General features: G+C 44.4%; 1 non-coding gene across 1 annotated transcript; it reads left to right on the forward strand.

Annotated features, from left to right (window-relative positions):
* The first annotated feature begins 7,732 nt into the window (after positions 1–7,732).
* Trnat-ugu (transfer RNA threonine (anticodon UGU)) lies at positions 7,733–7,807 on the forward strand. The gene has a single exon. It is a non-coding gene; the product is annotated as a tRNA-Thr (tRNA).
* The last annotated feature ends 353 nt before the right edge of the window (positions 7,808–8,160 follow it).

The raw sequence follows: 8,160 nt of genomic DNA on the forward strand, positions 1-8,160 counted from the left end.
TCCACTCCTTGCCACAGATACTGTCTCTTTTCACCTTCACTATCTCTCCCCCCCATGAACCATGGACCTTGCCGTTGGTGGGGAGGCTTGCGTGCCTCAGCGATACAGATAGCCGTACCGTAGGAACAACCACAACGGAAGGGTATCTGTTGAGAGGCCAGACAAACGTGTGGTTCCTGAAGAGGGGCAGCAGCCTTTTCAGTAGTTGCAAGGGCAACAGTCTGGATGATTGACTGATCTGGCCTTGTAACAATAACCAAAACAGCCTTGCTGTGCTGGTACTGCGAACGGCTGAAAGCAAGGGGAAACTACGGCCGTAATTTTTCCCGAGGACATGCAGCTTTACTGTATGATTAAATGATGATGGCGTCCTCTTGGGTAAAATATTCCGGAGGTAAAATAGTCCCCCATTCGGATCTCCGGGCGGGGACTACTCAAGAGGATGTTGTTATCAGGAGAAAGAAAACTGGCGTTCTACGGATCGGAGCGTGGAATGTCAGATCCCTTAATCGGGCAGGTAGGTTAGAAAATTTAAAAAGGGAAATGGATAGGTTAAAGTTAGATATAGTGGGAATTAGTGAAGTTCGGTGGCAGGAGGAACAAGACTTCTGGTCAGGTGACTACAGGGTTATAAATACAAAGTCAAATAGGGGTAATGCAGGAGTAGGTTTAATAATGAATAGGAAAATAGGAATGCGGGTAAGCTACTACAAACAGCATAGTGAAGGCATTATTGTGGCCAAGATAGATACGAAGCCCACACCTACTACAGTAGTACAAGTTTATATGCCAACTAGCTCTGCAGATGACGAAGAAACTGAAGAAATGTATGATGAAATAAAAGTAATTATTCAGATAGTGAAGGGAGACGAAAATTTAATAGTCATGGGTGACTGGAATTCGAGTGTAGGAAAAGGGAGAGAAGGAAACGTAGTTGGTGAATATGGATTGGGGCTAAGAAATGAAAGAGGAAGCCGCCTGGTAGAATTTTGCACAGAGCACAACTTAATCATAGCTAACACTTGGTTTAAGAATCATGATAGAAAGTTGTATACATGGAAGAACCCTGGAGATACTAAAAGGTATCAGATAGATTATATAATGGTAAGACAGAGATTTAGGAACTAGGTTTTAAATTGTAAGACATTTCCAGGGGCAGATGTGGACTCTGACCACAATTTATTGGTTATGACCTGTAGATTAAAACTGAAGAAACTGCAAAAAGGTGGGAATTTAAGGAGATGGGACCTGGATAAACTGAAAGAACCAGAGGTTGTACAGAGTTTCAGGGAGAGCATAAGGGAACAATTGACAGGAATGGGGGAAAGAAATAGAGTAGAAGAAGAATGGGTAGCTTTGAGGGATGAAGTAGTGAAGGCAGCAGAGGATCAAGTAGGTAAAAAGAAGAGGGCTAGTAGAAATCCTTGGGTAACAGAAGAAATATTGGATTTAATTGATGAAAGGAGAAAATATAAAAATGCAGTAAGTGAAGCAGGCAAAAAGGAATACAAACGTCTCAAAAATGAGATCGACAGGAAGTGCAAAATGGCTAAGCAGACATGGCTAGACGACAAATGTAAGGATGTGGAGGCTTATCTCACTAGGGGTAAGATAGATACTGCCTACAGGAAAATTAAAGAGACCTATGGAGATAAGAGAACCACTTGTATGAACATCAAGAGCTCAGATGGAAACCCACTTCTAAGCAAAGAAGGGAAAGCAGAAAGGTGGAAGGAGTATATAGAAGGTCTGTACAAGGGCGATGTACTTGAGGACAATATTATGGAAATGGAAGAGGATGTAGAAGAAGATGAAATGGGAGATACGATACTGCGTGAAGAGTTTGACAGAGCATTGAAAGACCTGAGTCGAAACAAGGCCCCCGGAGTAGACAACATTCCATTGGAACTACTGATGGCCTTGGGAGAGCCAGTCCTGACAAAACTCTACCATCTGGTGAGCAAGATGTATGAAACAGGCGAAATACCCTCAGACTTCAAGAAGAATATAATAATTCCAATCCCAAAGAAAGCAAGTGTTGATAGATGTGAAAATTACCGAACAATCAGTTTAATAAGCCACAGCTGCAAAATACTAACACGAATTCTTTACAGACGAATGGAAAAACTAGTAGAAGCCGACCTCGGGGAAGATCAGTTTGGATTCCGTAGAAATACTGGAACACGTGAGGCAATACTGACCTTACGACTTATCTTAGAAGAAAGATTAAGGAAAGGCAAACCTACGTTCCTAGCATTTGTAGACTTAGAGAAAGCTTTTGACAATGTTGACTGGAATACTCTCTTTCAAATTCTAAAGGTGGCAGGGGTAAAATACAGGGAGCGAAAGGCTATTTACAATTTGTATAGAAACCAGATGGCAGTTATAAGAGTCAAGGGGCATGAAAGGGAAGCAGTGGTTGGGAAGGGTGTGAGACAGGGTTGTAGCCTCTCCCCGATGGTATTCAATCTGTATATTGATCAAGCAGTAAAGGAAACAAAAGAAAAATTCGGAGTAGGTATTAAAATCCATGGAGAAGAAATAAAAACGTTGAGGTTTGCCGATGACATTGTAATTCTGTCAAAGACAGCAAAGGACTTGGAAGAGCAGTTGAACGGAATGGATGGTGTCTTGAAGTGAGGATATAAGACGAACATCAACAAAAGCAAAACGAGGATAATGGAATGTAGTCGAATTAATTAGGGTGATGTTGAGGGTATTAGATTAGGAAATGAGACACTTAAAGTAGTAAAGGAGTTTTGCTATTTGGGGAGTAAAATAACTGATGATGGTCGAAGTAGAGAGGACATAAAATGTAGACTGGCAATGGCAAGGAAAGCGTTTCTGAAGAAGAGGAATTTGTTAACATCGAGTATAGATTTAAGTGTCAGGAAGTCATTTCTGAAAGTATTTGTATGGAGTGTAGCCATGGACGGTAAATAGTTTGGACAAGAAGAGAATAGAAGCTTTCGAAATGTGGTGCTACAGAAGAATGCTGAAGATTAGATGGGTAGATCACATAACTAATGAGGAAGTTTTGAATAGGATTGGGGAGAAGAGAAGTTTGTGGCACAACTTGACTAGAAGAAGGGATCGGTTGGTAGGACATATTCTGAGGCATCAAGGGATCACCAATTTAGTATTGGAGGGCAGCGTGGATGGTAAAAATCGTAGGGGGAGACCAAGAGATGAATACACTAAGCAGATTCAGAAAGATGTAGGTTGCAGTAGGTACTGGGAGATGAAGAAGCTTGCACAGGATAGATTAGCATGGAGAGCTGCATCAAACCAGTCTCAGGACTGAAGACCACAACAACAACAACATCTCTCTTTTCCTCATTGCCATTGTTATACAGGGTGTTACAAAAAGGTACGGCCAAACTTTCAGGAAACATTCCTCACACACAAATAAAGAAAAGATGTTATGTGGACATGTGTCCGGAAACGCTTATTTTCCATGTTAGAGCTCATTTTAGTTTCGTCAGTATGTACTGTACTCCCTCGAATCACCGCCAGTTGGCCCAATTGAAGGAAGGTAATGTTGACTTCGGTGCTTGTGTTGACATGCCACTCATTGCTCTACAGTACTAGCATCAAGCACATCAGTACGTAGCATAAACAAGTTAGTGTTCATCACGAACGTGGTTTTGCAGTCAGTGCAATGTTTACAAATGCAGTGTTGCCATGTGCCCATTTGATGTATGGATTAGCACGGGGCAATAGCCTGCGGTACGTTTGTACCGAGGCAGATTTCCAGAACGAAGGTGTCCCGACAGGAAGACGTTCGAAGCAATTGATCGGCGTCTTAGGGAGCACGGAACATTCCAGCCTATGACTCGCGACTGGGGAAGACCTATAACGGCGAGGACACCTGCAATGGACGAGGCAATTCTTCGTGCAGATGACAATAACCCTAATGTCAGCGTCAGAGAAGTTGCTGCTGTACAAGGTAACGTTGACCACGTCACTGTATGGAGAGTGCTACGGGAGCACCAGTTGTTTACGTACCATCTACAGCGTGTGCAGGCACTATCATCAGCTGATTGGCCTCCAAGGGTACACTTCTGCGAATGGTTCATCCAACAATGTGTCAATCATCATTTCAGTGCAAATGTTCTCTTTACGGATGAAGCTTTATTCCAACGTGATCAAATTGTAAATTTTCACGATCAACATGTGTGGGCTGACGAGAATCCGCATGCAATTGTGCAATCACGTCATCAACACAGATTTTCTGTGAACGTTTGGGCAGGCATTGTTGGTGACGTCTTGATTGGGCCCCATGTTCTTCCACCTACGCTCAATGGAGCACGTTATCCTGATTTCATACGGGATACTCTACCTGTGCTGCTAGAACATGTGCGTTTACGAGTACGACACAACATGTGGTTCACGCACGATGGAGCTCCTGCACATTTCAGTCGAAGTGTTCGTACGCTCCTCAACAACAGATTCGGTGACCGATGGATTAGTAGAGGCGGACCAATTCCATGGCCTCGACGCTCTCCTGAACTCAACCGTCTTGACTTTCATTTATGGGGGCATTTGAAAGCTCTTGTCTACGAAACGCCGGTACCAAATGTAGGGACTCTTCGTGCTCGTATTGTGGACGGCTGTGATACAATACGCCATTCTCCAGGGCTGCATCAGCGCATCAGGGATTCCATGCGACGGAGGGTGGATGCATGTATCCTCGCTAACGGAGGACATTTTGAACATTTCCTGTAACAAAGTGTTTGACGTCACGCTGGTACGTTCTGTTGCTGTGTGTTTCCATTCCATGATTAATGTGATTTGAAGAGAAGTAATAAAATGAGCTCTAACATGGAAAGTAAGCATTTCCGGACACATGTCCACGTAACATATTTTCTTTCTTTGTGTGTGAGGAATGTTTCCTGAAAGTTTGGCCGTACCTTTTTGTAACACCCTGTATACTCTTTCTCTCATTATGACTGGGTCTCACACACGTCCACTTTCTCTTCATTCCTCTCCCACTAGTACACTCCCCCTCACTCTTTTCCTAGCACTGTTCTCCCACGGTCTAATATGTTCCACTGCCACTGTTTCTATAACACAGCCCCTGTGCACTGTTTTGCAGTATTTACTACTTTTCCGTCTCTTTACCGCTGCCAGAGCCGCCTTCTCTCTCAGCATAAAAAGCGCGAAAATGTTCGCATAGCAATATTTCTGGGGAAGATTTTTAAAGGGCCGGAGAAAGGTAGAACGAGGCAGTTGGTGTCCCCCTACTCCGTCGGAGTCTTTCAATAAAGAGGAGCATATCGGCGGTTTTAGCTGCAATATGAGCATTTTTCCGCTGGTACCTTGCTTTTTCCCGCCAAAACATGGCATAATCACTCATATGAAAAAATCTTAGTGGGTCAGTAAAATTTAGATAGTTTTACTTATATGAAATTTAAATAACGTAAAACTAATTTTATGGTTGAGACCGGATTTTACGTGCACAAAAATTTTTCCTGTGCTTCAGTAGTACAACGGGGAGTTTCCATAACCACTCTGATGATAACAGAGACACTTCGTATTTTTCCGATTACGTCACTTCAGTGAACTAAGTTTCCGGTTCACACCGCACTTTCTGTGCGTATTTTACGTGTACGAGTAGTGTAACTTTCGAACTCTGCATTTCAGGTGTGCCGTCATGGGACCGTTGCTGTTCACAATATACATAAATGACCTGGTGGATGACATCGGAAGTTCACTGAGGCTTTTTGCAGATGATGCTGTGGGGTATCGAGAGGTTGTAACAATGGAAAATTGTACTGAAATGCAGGAGGATCTGCAGCGAATCGACGCATGGTGCAGGGAATGGCAATTGAATCTCAATGTAGACAAGTGTAATGTGCTGCGAATACATAGAAAGATAGATCCCTTATCATTTAGCTGCAAAATAGCAGGTCAGCAACTGGAAGCAGTTAATTCCATAAATTATCTGCGAGTATGCATTAGGAGTGATTCAAAATGGAATGATCATATAAAGTTGATCGTCGGTAAAGCAGATGCCAGACTGAGATTCATTGGAAGAATCCTAAGGAAATGCAATCCGAAAACAAAGGAAGTAGGTTACAGTACACTCGTTCGCCCACTGCTTGAATACTGCTCAGCAGTGTGGGATCCGTACCAGATAGGGTTGATAGAAGATATAGAGAAGATCCAACGGAGAGCAGCGCGCTTCGTTACAGGATCATTTAGTAATCGCGAAAGCGTTACGGAGATGATGGATAAACTCCAGTGGAAGACTCTACAGGAGAGACGCTCAGTAGCTCGGTACGGGCTTTTGTTAAAGTTTCGAGAACATACCCTCACCGAGGAGTCAAGCAGTATATTGCTCCCTCCTACGTATATCTCGCGAAGAGACCATGAGGATAAAATCAGAGAGATTAGAGCCCACACAGAAGCATACAGACAATCCTTCTTTCCACAAACAATACGAGAATGGAATAGAAGGGAGAACCGATAGAGGTACTCATGGTTCCCTCCGCCACACACCGTCAGGTGGCTTGCGGAGTATGGATGTAGATGTAGATGTAGATGCGTCTTGGAAATGGATGCAGGTATCAAGAAAACGTTCAAGATTGTTCAAGATCGGTATCTTAGGAATACATCGTAAAAATTTCAGCCATTTACTGCGCAGTTGTCTTGTAATCCTCGCCGTGTGGGGTGGGCATTATCTCGCTGAAATGTTAGCCCAGGATGGCTGGCCATGAAGGTCAACGAAACGGCGAGTGGAACACCGTCGACGAACCGTTGTGTCCTAAGGGTGCCGCGGTTGACAACCAAAGGGGTCCTGCTGTGGAAAGAAATGAGAACCCAGATCATAAGAGCCGGCCGCTGTGGCCGAGCGGTTCTAGGCTCTTCAGTCCGGAGCCGCGTTGCTGCTACGGTCGCAGGTTCGAATCCTGCCTCAGGCATGGATGTGTGTCATGTCCTTAGGTTAGTTACGTTTAAATAGTTATAAGGGACCGATGACCTCAGATGTTAAGTCCCATAGTGCTCAGAGCCGTTTGAACCATTTTACCATAACTCTTGGTTATCGGGCGGTATGGTGGACGACGAGTCCCAGTTCGGACTGAGCCCAGACGACCAGAGAAGAGGTCTGTGGAGACGTCTCTGACAGCGGTGGGATACCAGCCTGACAGCTGCCAACCATACGGCGCGACAACCACGAGTGATGACCTGGTGTTCATTTTTTTTCCATAGCAGGATCCCTTCAGTTGTCATCCGTGACACGCTCACAGCACAGCAGTACGTCGACTATATTCTACGCCTCGTTTTGTTGTACTTCATGGCAAGCCATACTGGGCTAACATTTCAGCACGATAATGCCCACCCACAAATGGCGAGAGTTTCTGTTCCTTGTCTTCGTGATTACCGAACTGTACCTTGGCCAGCAAGGTAGCCAGACCTCTCGCCATTTGGGAATGTTTGGAATATTATGGGCTGGGCCTTCCAATCAGCTCGCGATTCTGAAGACGTAACGCGCCAATTGGAAAGAATTTGGCACGATGTGAAATTTAAAATTTTCGCGGCGAACTGAATATTCAAAAAGATTTCGGGCTTGCAACTGGTCGTCGTTAGCTTCCATCCACCATATTTCGACTGGACAACTGCCAGCCATCCTCAGGTGAGCCATCTGAAGAGGTGTGGACATGTTGGGAACGTGTATCTCACGGGGAGCGTGCAAGGGATAAGTCCCTGCAGACGCACTATCCACTGTGCCCGCGGTGGCTCGGATGGATAGAGCGTCTGCCATGTAAGCAGGAGATCCCGGGTTCGAGTCCCGGTCGGGGCACACATTTTCAACATGTCGCCAATGAAGTACATAAACGCCTGTTTGCAGCTAGGGTGTCCATTTAATTATCATTCCATCTGAAGAGGGTTTTCAAAGAGAATGGATATTATACCCGGCAAATTAACAAGGCACTTCCAATTAAGCCAAAGAAACAGGGAGTGGAGAAAGAAGAGAGCGCGTCTACTAAATCTTTAGCTTTTCTTCCCTTTGTGGGCAACATTTCCTTCAAAATTGCAAGAATCCTCCACGGTTTCGAAGTGAAAGTAATTTTACGTCCACCGTCGAAGATTTTCGACCTGCTGGTATCAGTGAAAGACGATCTGGTATGGCGGGAATTAATAAAATACCTGGTC

Source organism: Schistocerca cancellata, chromosome 12 (assembly GCF_023864275.1).
Source record: "Schistocerca cancellata isolate TAMUIC-IGC-003103 chromosome 12, iqSchCanc2.1, whole genome shotgun sequence".
In the NCBI taxonomy this organism is placed as follows: Eukaryota; Metazoa; Arthropoda; class Insecta; order Orthoptera; family Acrididae; genus Schistocerca; species Schistocerca cancellata.